A 19,584-nucleotide genomic window follows, 5' to 3' on the forward strand; every position below is an offset into this window, starting at 1 on the left:
AGAAAAGTTAATGACTTTGATTTAGCTGAACACATAAAGAATGAAACCAAGATATCATCGGAAATAACGATGATCAGGCTACATGAAAGATGAACTTGACATAAGACAAATCCAAAATGTTATCATGTCATAATTAATACAGAGAAATTGAAAATAATCACTGGACATTTATGCAATACATAATTGACACCGTTTTTTTTAAATAATTATTGTAAAACTTATTGTCGTATTTGAATATTCAAAATAAGACAATGCGTGACAAAACCACGCATCAATATTTTCGATATACACATACGGCGATTATTTGTACTTTTCAATACATAGAACCATATCAAAACCCTTTTTTGTGTAACAGAAGCTAGTTGGATTCACTTGATATTTTTTCAATCTATTGTCCTTTTTGGCGCAAATATTCAGTTGTAAGTATCAAGTGACCGTCATCGGTTATATGAAATTGTGCGTGTTGTGAAGTAACCATGCCGTCTTTTTCAAGACTGGGAATTTAAGTTCATTCTGTGTTATGGTGGTATGAAAATAAGAACGATTGAAAGATTTAGACTACAATAAATACCACTAAAAAGCTTATAAGAAAATGGTCACAATGAACTAATCAACCGTGGATTAGATGGGGGAAAATGGAAAATAAAACAGTCATATATAATACATGTATTCCATGTATATGTGTTGTGAAACATTATGAAGTCGACAGTTTTTGACAATCATTACAAAAATTGGTCTATCAATGGAATAAAGTGAGTTTTTTGGTATCCATGCATTAAAAGTTATTTGTTAAACCCTCTACATATCATCTGCCCATTCGTATGGTGTTTACATATCACAATTGATACGTTATTCACGTGCTTGTTCACATTATACGGACTTCATATACAGGAGTGTGCTCCTTACTCAGAAACTGCTCCAACAAAGTTATGAGGAGGACAGATTAAAATTGACACTCCGTAAATTTTATGGACACCATCACGAATTGGTGGATCCATACGATGTGTCTTTGAACAAACTAGCTAAGAACATTTTCACCACATGGTAGATTGTGGTTTGTCATTATGTCGTCTAATCTTATAATTACCAAACGTGACTTATTCCCAATTGTGACTGTTTTGCTGAGTGTGAATTCGCATTACTATAAGACGTTTTACGGTACTTGTCTATCCCAAATTCATGTATTTAGTTTAAATGTTTAATGTTATATTTGTAATTCTCATCGGATTTTGTCAAATGTGTTGACGTCTTTACTATTATATTTATGTGTTATGGAAAGAAAAATTAATCACCGCCTTCATTTATTAGATTTAATTTTGTTCAACGTAATCTGTACGATAATTTACGTTTGAAGTTGGATTCATAACAAACTGGACATATATATATTATAGTTACTTGCTATTTAAAATAAGTATTGCAATATGCATTGTATTTAAATGTAATATCAGTATTTAGTTCTATTATAATCTTAAATCAATCCTAATTCTATCTTACTTTTGAGATATAGTTTTTCATATGTGACGTCATTTTTGTGCTGTTCCAGAAATTTCATAAATTCAAATGTGACGTAATTTTTGTGCCTTTTCACCATCGTATGTGACGTCATTTTTATGATTTATTGCGTTGATGCCTGGACTGAGTCGGGTGTGTTTATTCTAAGTTGGTCTTTGCATTATGTATTCCGGTTTTTGTTTTCTGTAATTAGTTAATACTTCAGTTTCATTATGTATATCTTTTATATTCATTTGATAAAATTTACTGTTTGCAATAGCATTAATTGTTCTAAATAATAGGGATGTTCTTATATCTGGGCGTCACTGGTGAGTCTTGTGTGGACCAAGCGCGTTTTTGGCGTATTAAATTTTAAACCTGATGCTTTTTGTTATCTATTAATCATGTGTTTCTTTGTCTAATACGTTCTCCCATTTGTTTGTATTGTATTCCTGTAATATTATGTTGTCATTTCAATGTTATATTTAACATTGCCATTAAAGTGCTAGGTTTGGCATGCCACAAAACCAGGTTCAACCCACCATTTTTTCCTTTAAAAATGTCCTGTACCAAGTCAGGAATATGACCATTGTTATATTATTGTTCGTTTCTGTGTGTGTTACATTTTAACGTTGCGTCGTTTGTTTTCTCTTATTTTTAAGTGTAAATTCACATTGCGATAAGACGTGTCACGGTACTTGTCTATCCCAAATTCATGCATTTGGTTTTGATTTTATATTTGTTATTCTCGTGGGATTTTGTCTGATGCTTGGTCCGTTTCTGTATGTGTTACATTTTAGTGTTGTGTCGTTGTTCTCCTCTCATATTTAATGCGTTTCCCTCGGTTTTAGTTTGTTACCCCGATTTTGTTTTTTGTCCATAGATTTATGAGTTTTGAACAGCGGTATACTACTGTTGCCTTTATTTATCATTATCAGACCAAGTAAGATATCTTTTTAATTATATTGATTTTAAAATCACCGAAATCTTTGATTTGGATTTCGCTAATTCAATACCTTTGTAGGTATATATTAAGACCTGGTTGACCAATACTTTCCTCGTATGCATGTCCCCTGTAAGGAATCTCTTCCTTTGTTGGCAGATATCTCATTTCTTATTAACATCTGTATAGTGTTGAAGACATATTAAATAGTGAATGGAAACGGGGAATGTGTTGAAGAGACAACAACACGAGCGAAGAGCATAAAATATCCCACAGCCACCAAGAATATGCGTGTATCTATGATGACCTCTAAATGTCTGTTGTTTTGTCATTAAATTAATTGATGTCTTGACATTGATATTTACCCTATATCTAATTTCATCATAGGAACTTGTACACTCTTGTGTATGAGTCAGGTCATCCAAGTCGACGTAAAATACATCCTTTTGATACAGTGTTCATTCAAAATATGTCATCAATAAAACTCAAAAAGTTAAATATGTGTTGTTCATCTTCAGAGGAAGGAAAAGTTCAAATATGTATGTTTCAGACACATCTGGGTCATTTACTTAAACATTTATATGTAAATGCATCAATTGAAACTGTACACTACTTTTTGAAACACACATATATTCAAATAGATTCATCAAATTGTATTACTTTGAAATTTAGATACGCTAGTCATTAACAGATTTTCAACCATTTATCTGCTTCATAATAACTAAAGTTCAAGGGTAAAAGCCGTTTGAATTCTTCTATGAGGTAGGTTTTAAAGGAAACCCAGTGTCGAGTAGCGGTAAAAGTTAAATGTTCCAACATAATTGTAGTTGTTACCTAGGAAGTAAATGACATTCCATTATCTCAAGTAATGTGTGTGGAGAAAATGTGCAATGGTTGACTACATGGTGGATTGTTATAGATTTTGAAACAGTAGTTGGTTTAACAAGGGCCAGTATTTTCATGAGATTTTGTATATTCTGGCATATGATGAGTTTTCTCAGAAGTATTAGGCAGCACTGATATCTGTCTTTGTTGACCCTTTTTCCATTTATCGTGAGTAAATGTTTATACTTGCAACATTTTTATGATCATTTGATTTGCATAATTTGTACATTTGCAGCCATATTGCCTGTAGGTTTTGAAGACGACGTTTGCGGGCACTACGATTAGTAAGCTTCCTATTAACTGTGTACTAGTTAAAATTGATGTCAGACTAAACTCCATAACTATTCATAAATAAACTAGAAATAAAAAAAACCATACAAGACTTACAAAGGACAGAGGCTCCTGACTTAGGACAGATGCAAAAATGCGACGGGGTTAAAGCTAGGTCATATTTCTGGTATTGACAGGGCATCTTTAGTCCAAAAAGGCGAAAAATCGAAAGCTCAAACACATCAAACGAATGAATAACAACTGTCATACGGATAAAGCCGTGTTTGTTTCTTTAAATTCTAGTTCTGGGGGATATATTAACACAATCAGAAAAGTTTGGAATGTTAATGGAAAGAACATCATTAATATATCTAAATTTTAAATTAAATGATCTATCTTCTTTGATCTTTGACAAGTGTCTGAAGGAACTCCGACTCATATGAAATTAAAAAGAGGTCGGCAAGGAGAGGCGGACAGTTTGTTCCAATAGGAATGTCGACAATTTGTTGAAAAAGTCTACCTCCAAATTCAACAAATATGTTGTCAACAAGAAACTCCAGCATACTGATCACTTGTTCCTCTGTGTAGCATGTTTACCTTTTTGTTCACTATTAACAAAATATGCCGTATGGTATCCCGAAGTAATAAATTTATAGCGTTATGTTGAAAATCAATGTAGATTATTTCTTTTAGACGATTTTTCAATTTCAATTTTCAATGGTGGTATACAGAGTTGAAAAATCGAAAGTTTTGATAGAACTTATTTCAGAAAATGATCGAGATTTGAAATTATCCAGAAGTTCTATAGAGGTTTTTTTCAATCCACATACACGTATGGTTAATACCACTACGCGAGTAAACAGTTTTACAGTTTTTCTGAAAATCCTCTGTCACTGCGGATAGATTTTTTTAAATACTTGACAATTCTTTAGTCGAACATGCAGATGAGCCGGCAATGTACCGTTGTTTGTATTGAATTTGATGAAGCTTGAGTATCCAATACAAACAAGGTAAGTCCTCCGATTTGTCGAGGTTATGTTCATTGAAGCCATGAAGGACTTATGATTCGCCAAAATCTCATCCTTGTCAAATGATATGTTTTAGTATATGGGATTACCTGAGTGTTCGTGTATACCTAATTCTTTTACAAGACACTCGTAGTAGTACATACAAAGACAATGTTATTTGAAGCTTTGTCCGCAGTAACAACAACATACTTATCGTGAAGAGATGAAAGACATTTCACAGTCTCTTTGTCTCTGAAAACGGATTTCGGTCGACCATTCACACAGTTTTTCAGCTTATGAATGCAACGTTTAATCAGAGACCGGATTGTTTTGACCCATGCTGATAAAGTGTCCAGTTCTACTTCATCTCGTTTAGCCCGTGCTCTGGCATAGTCCTCAATGGAGTCCATAATCATTTTGAAGTTATGATTCCAATTGAAGTGTTGGGGTTCTCTAAACTTTAAGCATTTCACAATTTAAGAACTGCCTATTGATTTGCAATTGTTATTTTTTTTTTCTAATTAAATGTATTTCAATTGCATTCTTCACCGTAGTTCAAGGAGTATGTATGAAGGTGAGAGTTAAACATTGTACAACGTTTGAAGTTGTTTTTTACTTTTATTGCTTAGTCCAGAAAATGCTTTAAAAACAGATTACGTAAAAAAAATGTTCGACTTGTTGGTACTAACTTTGAGACTGTATGTTACCTGAAACTCGAATTCTATCACCGTCGGTACATTTTTCTTCTAAAAAACATAAATTTGGCACCTAAATTAACCATTTTGTGTCAGAAACAAAGTAATATAAAATTGAGAATGGAAATGGGGAATGTGTCAAAGAGACAACAACCCGACCAAATAAAAAAAAACCAACAGCAGAAGGTCACCAACAGGTCTTTAATGTAGCGAGAAATTCCCGCACCCAGAGGTGTCCTTCAGCTTGCCCCATAACAGATATATACTAGTTCAGTGATAATGAACGCCATACTAATTTCCAAATTGTACACAAGAAACTAAAATTAAAATAATACAAGACCAACAAAGGCCAGAGGCTCCTGACATGGGACAGGCGCAAAAATGCGGCGGGGTTAAACATGTTTGTGAGATATCAACCCTCCCCCGAAACCTCTAACCAATGTAGAAAAGTAAACGCATAACAATACGCACATTAAAAAATTCAGTTCAAGAGAAGTCCGAGTCTGATGTCAGAAGATGTAACCAAAGAAAAGAAACAAAATGACAATAATACATAAATAACAACATACTACTAGCAGTTAACTGACATGCCAGCTCCAGACTTCAATTAAACTGACTGAAAGATTATGATTTCATCATATGAACATCTGGCACAATCCTTCCCGTTAGGGGTTTAGTATCATACCATCATAACATAAATGAGAAGAAAATAACCCGTTTCATGCCAACAAATGTTTTTAAAATAAATGTGTTTAGTTCCGACGCAAAGACCTTATCAGTGACTCAATATTAACGCCAAAGTATGAAATCTTTAATGACTTGACAACAGTATCGTTATTATATCCCTTCTTAATAAGTCTATTCAAAGGTTTTGTAAGTTTCTGAGGTGAATACTGACACCTTTGTGCTTTATAAAGAATATTTCCATAAAAAATTGAATATGAACGTATAAGAAGTCTGCATGTTGAGCTATATTTACGAATGATGTCTTTATACCGATGATAAAATTTAGTAAATGTTTTGAATAGTTTGTGATATCGAAAACCCTGGTGTAATAATTTTTCAGTAATACATAAATTTCTCTCGTTAAAATCTAAAACATTATTACATACACGAGCGAATCGTACAAGTTGAGATATATAAACACCGTAAGATGGTGACAAGGGAACGTCACCATCTAAAAACGGATAATTAACGATAGGAAATGAAAAATCATCCCTTTTATCATAAATTTTAGTATTCAGCTTTCCGTTAGTGATATAGATATCAAGATCGAGGAAAGGGCAGTGGTCATTGTTAGTATTAGCTTTATTTAAAGTAAGTTCAGCAGGATAAATTTCATTAATATACATACTAAAGTCGTCATTATTGAGAGCCAAAATATCATCCAAATATCTAAAAGTATTATTAAATTTGTTTATCAGATGTAGTTTTGATGGGTCTTTGCTTATTTTTGTCATAAATTGTAACTCATAACAATACAAAAAGAGGTCCGCAATAAGTGGTGCACAGTGAGTCCCCATTGGAATTCCGATAATCTGACGATATACGGAATCCCCAAAGCGAACAAAAATGTTATCAAGTAAAAATTCAAGGGCATATATAGTATCAAAGCATGTCCAATTAACATAGTTTTTTTGTTTATTGCTACTAAAAAATGACCTAAAAGAGTTTGAACATATATATTCACATTCTGATTTTTGAATGCCCATTTAATTAGGTGTGTGAATTTTTACTTAATGAGAATTTGAGACAATGTGGTATACAGGGTAGAAAAATCAAAACTTTGAACAGATTCAAAATCACCAATATAAGCATGCAATTTATCAAGTACTTCCAACGAGTTCTTGACACTCCAAAAGTAATTTATTCCACTATTTTCGAAGGCCTTATTTGAATAATTTATTATAAAGTTTTTAATTGTATCAAGTGTGCTGGTAAGAAGAATAGACAATTTTGTAGTTGCACAATGGCTTGAAGACGAAATAAATCTATATTTGTAAGGGGTTTTGTGAAGCTTCGGAAGCCAATACATAGTTGGAACTATCATTGTATTTGGCTCTGCTTGCAAAGCGATGGCTAAAAGACTGACAGTGCTTCAAGTTTTCTTACATTTTAAAAGAAGAAAAGTTTAAACGCTCAAATTTACATGTTTTATTTGGAATTAATTGAATATGCCTTCAATGTTTGATGATAACTGTGTACCTCTTTATGTGAAAACATTGTATAATTATGTATCTTTCAGTCTCGTGTGTAACGTATATGTACAACTTTTGGTAACTGCTTAAACACAAATAGATAATATTAAAGACAAATTGAATGTATAAATATACACATTTAATGTAACATTAAAAAAAAAGGATAATAAATATTTTCATTTAATACAGGTTTACAGGTTGTGGCGCACATTATGATGACAGTCTTACGTCATATATCAGCGAAATATCTTATTCTACTACGTTGTTTTTATCCTATACAGATATTCTAAGTGAATCCTGGACTATGTGATATGTAATCATAGAAACTCTTCTTATTTTCCTCTAGTTAATACAATTACATGTCTTACGCTTATTTGCCATGATCAAATTGTTCTACAGATACATGAGATATGTATTGTATCAGATTAAAAAAAATTATCAGTAGTTTTATATATTTTTTAACAATATTTTTTTACAAATTTACTGGTTACAAAAGTGTGAATTATTCAAAATACTAAGGATTTTCTTATTCCAGGCATATATTACTTTAGCCGTATTTGGCACAATTTTTTGGAATTTTTGGTCATCAGTGCTCTTCAACTTTGTAATTGTTTGGCTTTACAACCATTTTGATCTTATCGTCACTGATGAATCTTATGTAGACGAAACGAACATCTGGAGTATCAAATTTTAAGCCTGAATTCTTTGATAACTATTAAAACATGTGTAAATACAATCAAATTTGTCTTCGCTTTTGCATACTTTTTTTAATTTCGAAAGTCAGCCGATAATGCTCCACAGTAGACGTTATATACCATGGTGTGATCTGTTAAATAAAATTGTCGTGTTGTCAGACCTTTAGAAAATGACAGTTTTACATCAATTACTAACAAGAATATATTTTTCCATTATACTTGAATACAATGAGATATCGTGCATACGTCACTGTCATAACAAAAACTAAGGAAACCAGGAGTTTAAGGCTAAACCATCAGTATATACATAAATTTGTACACTCAAAAGACAAATATATGTTTTCTTTTATTTATATATATATAGCACATGTCAAAATCCGAATAACATGCCGTATCATGCAAAGATATCAATATCAACCTGAGGCCTTTTACTGTATGATATAGGCTTCAGCATCAAAGTTGACCGATACGGTTTAAACAGCAGCTATTTATCAAATGTTCAAAACTACTAAATATATGTTGTAATTCATTTGATTGCATATCTTAATTTTTTGGGCTCCATGATTGGTTAATGAAATACATTGTTTAAACAGGCGAACAATAAAAAATGCAGTTACCAATAGTTTAGAATAAATCACTTTTTTTTTAATTTTACAAATAAGGATACCGTTACCAAATCTACGATAGAAAAAGTATTTTTTCGTATTAAAGATTCAATGCAAAGTCTGTTAAGAATAGGGATATACTCGAAATCAGTTAATATTCATGAGTCAAGGTTTAGGCATGTAAAAAAGATGAATAAAATACAGACCACGTAAGAACACTTAGAAATATGAAAAATCTAAATTTCTTTTGATGGGAACTGATTCATATTTCAACCAGGAAAATAGGATTTATTCATTCGTTGAGATAAGATAAAAACTGAGTGAGTTGATACAAATCGAGTTATATAAGATCGATACCTTGTGATTTTGTCTTTTTGTTCTTGTTCTTTGTAACGATCTAAACAATCAATCTTGTTTTCCAACTGATTTTTACAAGTAGCATTTATGAATTGAGAATACACCACCGTCGTTGATTTCATGGAACCGGCTTATATGTATAATTAGCGCTCGTAAACCTGTTTAGCACCAACATGTTCTCAATTTGACTGAACTTAATATTGAGCTCTTTGATTCAATGGTTGTCAGGCGGTTGTAATCTACCTTATTTGATTTTCGTTCGGATTATATATATAAATCAGAGTGAGTTTTACCATTTAAAATATTTGACATTTCATATCGGTATTAGTGTTAATCTTTGTTGAAGACTGTACGATAGTTGTTGTTTACACTTACTTTCGTTTTGTATCTGGTGGTTAGTTGTCTTATTGAAAATCGTCCGGCATCTTCTTATCTTTATATTAAATCTGGTACGTAAACTTATAAAATTAAATACATAGAGAAACTTTTTTTTCCAAAATGTTGACATTGAAATGATATTGTTGATATCGATATCTTCAATAGACAAACCAGGAAAAACTAACGTGTCTATACAGATAATTGTATCAGATAGAGATGTGGAACATTAATATAGACATGCATTTCATCAAAAGTTATACAGTTCAACCTGAAGAAACGTATAAAATTTGACTGAAAACAATGAATTAGTATCGACGGCTGATATTGTGTGTTTTGAGAGATAATGAAAAAGGTGAATTGTCAGCAATATCAAAACTACATCGTGTCTTTTAAATATCTCAACCTTTTTGAGGAAAAAAGTCACTGTGGTTTGTATCAAACGGGTTATTTGGATCGAAATATCATACATATACAAGAAATTTGTTATATATTAATTTTTGTTTTGAATGTTTCTTTTGTGTGTTTTTATTTCATTACAATTTCTTCTCTTCCATTATAAATTAAGTATGAACGCTTGCTTTTTTTCATGCGGAATTCGCATTTGCTGTTAGACGAAAACCTATTTGACTTGAATTAGATAATCAGTTTTGAAATATAGCTGAAAAACATTGGAATATATGCTTCCACTTGACATTATTTTAACGATCACATAAAGCTATGCGGAAATATTTTAAAAATCCATCTCCATTGTGAGTTTTATTTAATATTTCGACATATTCTATATGTATTTGTTATTGTTTGTTTCTAATACCCCATAACGTGTTAAGTGAGATTATTAAAAGATAGATAACATTGGTATTGTGAAAGAAGCTTTTCAATTAACGGTAAACATGTTTTCTCCTATTTAACTTATTAATGGAAATGATTATCACTTTTACTTTTTAAAAATAAATGGTTCGCATACTTTTTTTGTGTATCTACAGAAAAAGACCATTGGAAGTCGAAATGTAAGAATTAAGGTACAAGTACGGACATAACATACATATGAGGTTTAATTTAAATAACATAAACCATTCTAATCTTATGCAAGCATTTTGACAATTAACGTTTCTTAAACAATTTACTGCAAGAGCCCAAATACATCTGAAGACACATAACACCAAGACAAACTTTGAAGAGCAAATCAAAACATGAATAGGAATTGGGTGGGAGACAATTCTTTAATTTTAATATGTTTGCCTATAAATTATTAAATTAAGAGTTTTTTTCATCATATCAGTTAACCGGATGTAAATTACACTATTTATAAGAATATTTTAGAGTTGAAACGTGTTACTAAAAATATGAAATAGTAAACACCCTATTTTTTTTAATAAAATGAAAAGTAACTTATTCATTTCATCATTACATCTAAAAATGCCGTAAAAAGTTATAACAGAATCACGATTATCAAGCATTAACAGATATACAAAAGAATAAATAATATAGATAACAATTTATTTTCATTAATTTAGATTTAAATAAACAGAAACCAAACGACACATTACAAACAAGACAACCTATATATTTTAGTTTTATTTGAAAAAGTGGCCATAATTAGAAAAAAATTACAAGTGCTCTATGAAGTAGAATATAATTACTCTAAGTAGGGTATTTATCCGTTGATGACATACGTTTCACTATTATTTATAGAATTACTACTTATATCATCGTTTTCTTCCGCATTAAACCAAGTACTATATAACTATTTTACTACCTACGCTCTCCTATTATTCAAGTTTTTTTTAAACTTCGGAAATCACAAGGTACAAATTTAATGTGTATTTCAAAAATATGATCTATGCACCATCACACTTATTTATTTCTCAGGGTTATCCTCATGATCAGGAATATGGACATTCTTTCTTGTGTTGTTGTTTTCCACGTCTTAACTGGAATTTATGGAAAAGGTAAGTTATTGGCCTTTCCAAATAAAATGTTTAAAACGTGAAGGACTGCTATTAAATTTAAATAATCCTAGCACCTTTAAAACCGAAAAATAATTCACACAGATTTAACCAAAAAAACTAAGATCTCTCTACAGCAATTCAAGAAAACGAAAGATAAGTAAAATGTAAAGCTCAACTATTTTAAGAAAATCGAAAATATCGAAATCTTGAAAAATTGATAGTGTTCAGGGACACATCATATTCAGAAAACACGTAAAGGGTGATTACCTTACAAGGAAGTCACAGTTTAAACAAGGAAAGTCATAACATAGTTGTTCAGTTTATGAAAGATTTTTTTTGTATGTATATCACAACAATTTTGCGAACTTTGAACCAATTTTTATGATTATTTTCTACAAGTTTGTCCTGAAATATATATCTACTACAATTCTATAAATTTATATTTTACTACCATTTTTGTTTTGTAACCAAAACTCAGCTTAAAAAAATAATTCCTAGATTACTGATTTGGTTTTGTGTTGTTTATAGATGGTTTGACAATAAAACAATTAAATATGTGTTCTATAAATCTAAATTCCTAGTTATGAATTAACTCAATGAAAGAATTGAAAATATTTGCAATCTTAGACAAAAAGTTGGAAATGAATAGTTTAAAGTCTTATATTTATATTTTAACCTCTTGAAATCTTTTATGTGAAGTCGCAAATACAGTAAATTGGCATTGCAAAGGATATAATGGCGTCGACGAGTTGTTTTTATGCATTCATAGAATCTTTTACAACGAAAAAGGGTGCATGGAAAAAATAAAGATGGTGATTCAAACCGGTAAGCATTTAACTAATAATTGTTAATAAATACAACTTAATTTATTCAATACTTTACAAATGACATGCATAAATGAAGGCAACAGTAGTATACCACTGATCAAAAGTCATCAATTAATTGTAAGAAAAATAAATCCGGGTTTCAAATCAGAACCGAGGGAAACAAATCAACTTTAAGGGGAAATCAATGGAAGAACAGACACTGAAAAACGAAATAAAACATCACGATTTCAAAGGACTCTATTTTGCTTGGTCTGATAAGTATTCAATCAAATGTTCGTTTAATTATGATACTGGGTAATTTTAAACATCCCCTCATTACGTTTTTTGTTCTAGTAAAAGGCCATTATCTTAATGTTCTATTATGACTTTGAAAATACTTTGAACTACAAAATTATTTTATATAAATGTGTTGTTTGTAATATCTATCATTTTTGCTGGTGTGCTTTGTACGTGCTACGTTTTGTGTTTTAGTGGTACATATGACGTAGTTTTGTACTTATAACACCCCACCATATATGTTATTGTTCTATTATATGTCATAATGTTATTGTTCTATTATATGTTATAATGTTATTGTTCTATCATAATATTGAAAACACTTTTAAAGACAAAATTAGTTGATATATCTTCCCGTGTGAACATTCCCACATCAAATACACGAACCTCGACAAGCAGTCATTTGTTTTGATTTTAAAAACATATAAGTAGTAATGCATGTAGTTATTTAATTTTATATTTTTTTTGTTTGTTTTGTTTTGATTTGAGCTTGTAACACGATATTGATGGCTTTATCCATATTTTGACAATTTTACCTTTTATGTCTGTTTTGTTCACGCATCGTCATAGATATAGTGGAGTTGATGCGACTGTCATACAAGTGAGAGGTTTAGTGCTATAAAACCAGGTTCAATCTACCATTTTCTACATTTGCGAATGCCTGTACCAAGTCAGGAATAAAATTAAATATAAACGTGCTTTATTAAAGATTAACAAGTGAGTTAGATGTATCTACTGAAAACTGAAAAAAAGATGAAGATGAAGGTTTTTTTTCTCTCTTAACATTAATGACTACTAAAATATTCATTTAAGATTTCGATTATGAAAACAACCAACCAGAGATTCAAACAGCAACCTCGAAATATAGAAAAATAAATAAAGGTATGATATATCTGATCAAAAACATTATGCCTATTCTTACGATAACTGAGTGCTCGCCGTGCAGACAGTAAGGATCAACTTCCTTAAATTATTTCAACTCAAAGGGTTAAGTAGATTTTACAACTTAGAGTATTTTGAATATAAAAAGAAAATTACAATAACCTCCGAGGAAAATTCAAAACGGAACGTCCCTAATCAAATGGCAAAATCAAAAGATCAAACGAATGGACAACAACTGTCATATTTCTGACTTGGTACAGGAATTTTCTTATGTAGAAAACGGTGGTTTTAATCTGGTTTTATAGCTAACTAAACCTCTTACAATACATATGAATCATTTGCTATTACCTCAGATTATATTTCATAGAACATCAGTTGACTACTGTCTCCTTTTTTTAAATGTCCTTTTATGTTTAATTTGTTCTTCAATATTTGTATTGCGTTTTAGATTTAATAATGTTTTTTCGATAAATGTCTTTTCAGTGATTTTCCAGTCAAAACTTTTATTTAATAATGAAGTGCTACGAAACAAATTCGGGCAACGAGAAAAGCAAAAACAATAAGAATTTTGCTAGAGAGAGATAACGAATTATTTCAAATAATTTCAAATATTTTGGAACAGCAAATTATCGAAGTACTGGCTTCTTGGATGGTAATATTCTCGAGCAAACTTCCGATATTTTTTTGTTAATGGTTAAGCCTATCTTTCTTTGCCAAAAAAAACCCATCTGGTAATAAAACATTTCTTCAAAATATATTATTGACGCATAGACAATGGTATATTGCTGGGTCTTCCCAGTGCTCTATATTATCAACAGCTATTATACCAGCAACCAAAGACTGGCTCCAAATTTATTACGAAACTGCCCATTTTAAAGGTGGCGTGAATCAGATGTGATACTAAAAAATTCCAAAAAGTACCCACGAAAATATGTGAATCCACAGTATTAAAACATTTAACTTTTCTAAACTTTACACAAATATTCCCCATTCCATCATTTGTCCAAATAAAATTAACGGTACCAATTTTCTTGCACCAGATGCGCATTTCGACAATACATGTCTCTTCAGTGATGCTCGTGGCCAAAATATTTGAAATCCCAAGCTTATATAAAAGATGAAGAGCTATAATCCAACAGGTTCAAAAAGTATAACCAAATCCAAACTAAAGCCAAATTGAAAGTGTTGGTCTTGTCTTATTTCATAAATAAGAATCGCCAACGTAGAAACAAGTATCTTGTTTTAGGGAGGGATACATCCTACTTTGTAAAGAATCACTTTGTTTCAAACAAAAAAATCGCCGAAACTGACATTATCAAGATTCTTGAAGTCTTGATTGACAACATATTTGTTACTTTTGGAGGACGTGTTTTTGAACAGACTGCTTGTACTCCAATGAGAACCAAGTGTGCCCTTCTTCTTGCCGACCTGTTCCCTCATTATAATGAGCCTGACTTCATACAGGTACTTCTAAGGAAGAAAGATAGGAAGTTTGCAATATCCTTTAACTTTAATTTCCACTATAAAGATGATGTTCTCTCACCAAATAATTCAAAATTGGTGACAATATTTAATGAAAAATAAATACTGAACTTGTTAAAACAGTTTCGTATACTGTAAGCATATTAGTTGATTTATTTAATACTTTAGTAAAAAACAAATAACAGTATTGAAAGCCAACATTAGCCTAACTAAAAGGTATTGTACATACATTTGATTTAAGCATGTATATTCAATAATAAATGTAATATTCAAGTTATATTCTGTTACTCCTGAATTAAAATCCTTTGTTAATATTGGGATTATTGTCATATTTGCATTGATAGGTAGAAGAACATTTTAACGGCGGTGTAATTCCAATTTTGTAAGGCAATAAATATGACAAAAAATTAGCAGTGTGAAAATTCATCTAGCTAGCACAAACAAAAGTGTGAAAACTGTTGTTTGAAATAAAAAAAAAATATGGACATGTAAAATTGAACATGTGTTAAAACATACATTTTGTTTAGAATTTTTTTAAAACAATTCCATTATAATTTTAAATATAGTTTTAACTGATTTAACTCTTTCATCTATGTTTTAACTTCTCGAGACTGCATCCTGAAATACATATAGTCTAGAAGATTTCAGAGATTTCAGACAAAAAAGAAACTTCTTTACAAACCTGTATTCAACCAAAGTCTAACTAATTCCTATATTAATGATTGCAAAGTATTAACGGGTCATAATCAGTGACATACTGTGCATGTTTATAGTGTATGTTTTAAATGTTCGTGGTTCATTAAATCAAAGAAGTTATTATTTTATAAACTATCAAATAAAATCCCTTCTAACAAAAAATTTACAGTTATATTACAAATATTAATCCTTCTTTTTTTCATCATTTAAATGGGTAATTTTTGACATTCTTTGTAATCAGATGTTATCATGAGTACTTGTAGTTTAACCATCAATTTAAGAATGTTTGCTCCTCCATTTTTTGATTTTTGCCAGATTTCCGGAATCCTCTGTTTTTATCCATGTATGAACATTAATAAAAAAAAAATGCCCATTAACCACTACTTTTCTTTTTACAATTTTATCACATATAATTGAAAAGACCGTATTTCAAAATCTTATAAATCCTTGTAATTTTTTCATAATTTTTTTAAACAAAAAAGGTGCCAATGTTAAATGTAAGAACAATCTATAAAGATTTCTTCCCGCCAAAATTTCAATGGCTTATATCCCGAAAACAAGCACACCAGTTTTTCTGCTGTTTTATTTTCTTTATTTATATACTATCATTTTATAACAGTCTTTAAAAAAGCTTGTTATTTTTAAACAAGGTAGCGAACCTCCTTAATCCGTTACTTTGAGAAATTATGCAATCAGTTATTTAATTTAACTGTACACTACAGTTCAAAGTAATTGCAATTTAATCAATTAAATTGAACGTAACCAGACCTATCTCTGCATTAAGACAACTACCTTTATACTACTATCATATTTTATAAGCAAAACATGAATAACAAAAGTCCACACAATTCACTAAGAATCGACTGTTCCGAACTAGGAAAAAATCCCGAATTCACGAAACACCACAACATATAGAACATAACCAAAATTTAATAAGGAATACATTATTTCGTTTGACATCTTTTTTTTATCAATACTTATATACGATCTACTTATTTCAAAGGTGAAATATATGACTAGTCTAGGTCGTTGAAAACTTCCATTTATTGTTCAATAGTCAGTGATCCTTAACTGACAATATTTGAAAAATACGTTTAATATATAATAAAATATTTAGAAACTTTTGGTTGAAGTATCTAAGGTTAATTTCATCTTTGAGGTATTTGATTATTTGTTTTTATCTTCTATCTTTAAAATGTTTCCCCAAAAGTGCTTCGAAAGCATACAATTTACGAAGTGTTTTTAAGTCTGATTTTTTTTATAGTCCCTCTTGATTCAGATGGTCCGCATCTACCATGAAAAAATGTTGTTGATCGACGTTTGGGCTGTTATATTTTGCTTCTAATTATTCATGTTTAAGTTAAAAATATTTGAAATAAAAAGAAATTATTGATAAACGTTATGCAAACATCTCGTGTCGTTAAAGATATTTCATTACATGAGTCATATATATCAATCAATTAATAATTTAATACAAATTCTTAATATACAGCCATGCATAAGAATATAACTAAGGGCTGTTTGGTGGAGCAGTCAAAACTTCCATGTACAAAATGCGCTGGAGACAACAGCTGCACGATTAAGGATTGCAGAGAATTATTGTCTGTTTTCATAGTTAAGCAAATAATTCCCTTCTATTTCAATATGTAACAGTAAATAAACATTGTATCGTCGTTTCTACTGTAACCATCCATTGTACTACGACCATTCTTGGTGTATCATAGAAACATGATCCACTAACATCAATATTGCAAGTTTATCAATTGATAACATAATGTCAATGTATACGAATTGACAAAAATAATACTAATAATGTATTCTTGCAAGGGAAAATTACCCCCCCCCCCTTTTTCACACTTTCTGGGAATTTAAAAAAAAATGAAAATAAAAAATAGTATTGATGGTTCGTGTTGCATGTCAATTTTCAGATGTTTGCTGCTCATAACTGTTTAATTGATTCCATTATCAATTAAATCAAAAGAATTTTCCTCATTTATCCTAACATTTTTACTGTCCATTTTTACTATATCCAAACAATTTTATTTTTTTAATTGCAGAAGAATTACAGAATCGGCATAAGCGGAGCGCTAATGATATAGGTAAGACGGTGACAAAGTACCAACAATGAATTCAAATTAAAAATAATGGAAAAATAATTTATATTAACACAAGGACTCATACAAATAAAACATATTTCATTAGTTTAGGCATGCAAAGGATTATATAATATATTTTAAAGGAGCTTTACACTTGTACTGACTAACTATAAAGTATTGGGGAAAACATTACTTTCTAGTGTTGAAATTGTACTTTTAACTACATTTCAATTTGTTTGTACTTATCACCGATATTTCAATTTGTTTGTACTTATCACCGATATCATAGGTCAATAATGTTTAAACTCGTTTTATCCACTTCTGTCTAGTATTGTGCTGTTACAAAACTGTCACTGTAAGTGCTAGGGTTAATTGACAGTGCTCACAACCATAATTTACCCCTTTACACACCTACTTGTCCTAAGTCGGGAGTCTGTAGTGCAGTGGCTTTGTGTAGCTGTTTGATTGAAGATATCATAATCTTCTTAGTTTAAACAGTATTTATTAATGAAAAATTACAAGAATAAAGGTATATCTGTTGAAGGATTCATCTTTTGAAATTACTTGTTACATATTTCGAAAGGAGACCGATATTACGATAAGAGGACCGTCATGAATTTAACTTGTCCTTCCAAATTTAAATATGAAGCATATATGTTACAAACAAACCCCTTTATTCAAATTGAATACATTGTATTCTTTGAAAAATGCAAAATATAATTTAACAACAACATTGTAAAGAATTCCCGTTATTTACGCATACTTTGTAACAAAAAATCCTTCATATAAAAATACTGTAGATTTCACAAGGGTATTTTCGCTTCCAATTCATCTTGAATATTGTTTCACCCGCTATTGCAGTGAATTACAGCAATATAATTTCACGACGAGAATGTCCTTTATCCTAAAGTTGGTTACTTAACAATTCAGGTTTTATGATTCTAATGTTTGAATAAATGGTTCATTGCTTACAATATTTATACATGAACTGCAGCTGCTTTGGAATGTGTTGTGAATCCAATCTCCGGCGCAGAGTTCATATTCGTTCCATACATGCTCCGCAATACTGCTCTTAATATGACACATGGCAGAGGTGATATAGAATGTAGTGTTACGAAGTATTAAACGGAACGGTTAACATCTCTGCGCCAAAGATTGTGGTAATCTCTATTTTGTTTGTAGGTTCATCAAACTCCGATGATGCTACATCCGGTGATTCAGAAGTCGAAATAGTTATCAAAGGTACCAGGATTATAATTTAGTACGCCAAACGCGCGTTTCGTCTACATAAGACTCACCAGTGACGCTCAAATCAAAATATTTATAAAACCAAACAAGCACAAAGTTGAAGAGCATTGAGGATCCAAAATTCCAAAACGTTGTGCCAAATACGGCTATTAAAGGAAGTCTATGACTGGGATAAGAAAAACCTAATTTTTCCGACAAATTAAAAGTTTTGTAAACAGGAAATTTATAAAAATTACCACATTATTGATATTCATGTCAACACCGAATCCATCCCCAACCTCCATCAGGAGCTTGTACGTCGTGATTTGCATCGTTATCTTCATCTTTCTTTTCAAAAGGTTTGGACATCACTCTGAAAGTTGTTTTAGCATGTATAACTATATTCAGCTGTTCTCGTGTTTTAGAATGTACAAGGAGCAATGGAAAATCTATTGACCGAGAACAATAGAACATTTAACTCTTATGAAAAAGTCGTGAAAATCAAATCAGTAATGCTGGTGATGATAGAGGCTAAAAGTTATTTCTAAACAGCATTGAATTTCGTACATTTAAAAGAAATAATTTATCAAACTGTTTCTTTAGAAAATCATGTCTAAACAACATC

The 19,584-nt window shown here is 30.7% G+C and overlaps 1 long non-coding RNA gene across 1 annotated transcript; it reads left to right on the forward strand.

The window, feature by feature from the left end:
* Window positions 1-11,377: 11,377 nt before the first annotated feature.
* Window positions 11,378-17,249, forward strand: LOC134726855 (uncharacterized). The gene is made up of 3 exons (XR_010108658.1): window positions 11,378-11,473; window positions 12,173-12,298; window positions 17,129-17,249. It is a non-coding gene; the product is annotated as an uncharacterized LOC134726855 (long non-coding RNA).
* The last annotated feature ends 2,335 nt before the right edge of the window (window positions 17,250-19,584 follow it).

This window comes from Mytilus trossulus, chromosome 7, assembly GCF_036588685.1.
Source record: "Mytilus trossulus isolate FHL-02 chromosome 7, PNRI_Mtr1.1.1.hap1, whole genome shotgun sequence".
In the NCBI taxonomy this organism is placed as follows: Eukaryota; Metazoa; Mollusca; class Bivalvia; order Mytilida; family Mytilidae; genus Mytilus; species Mytilus trossulus.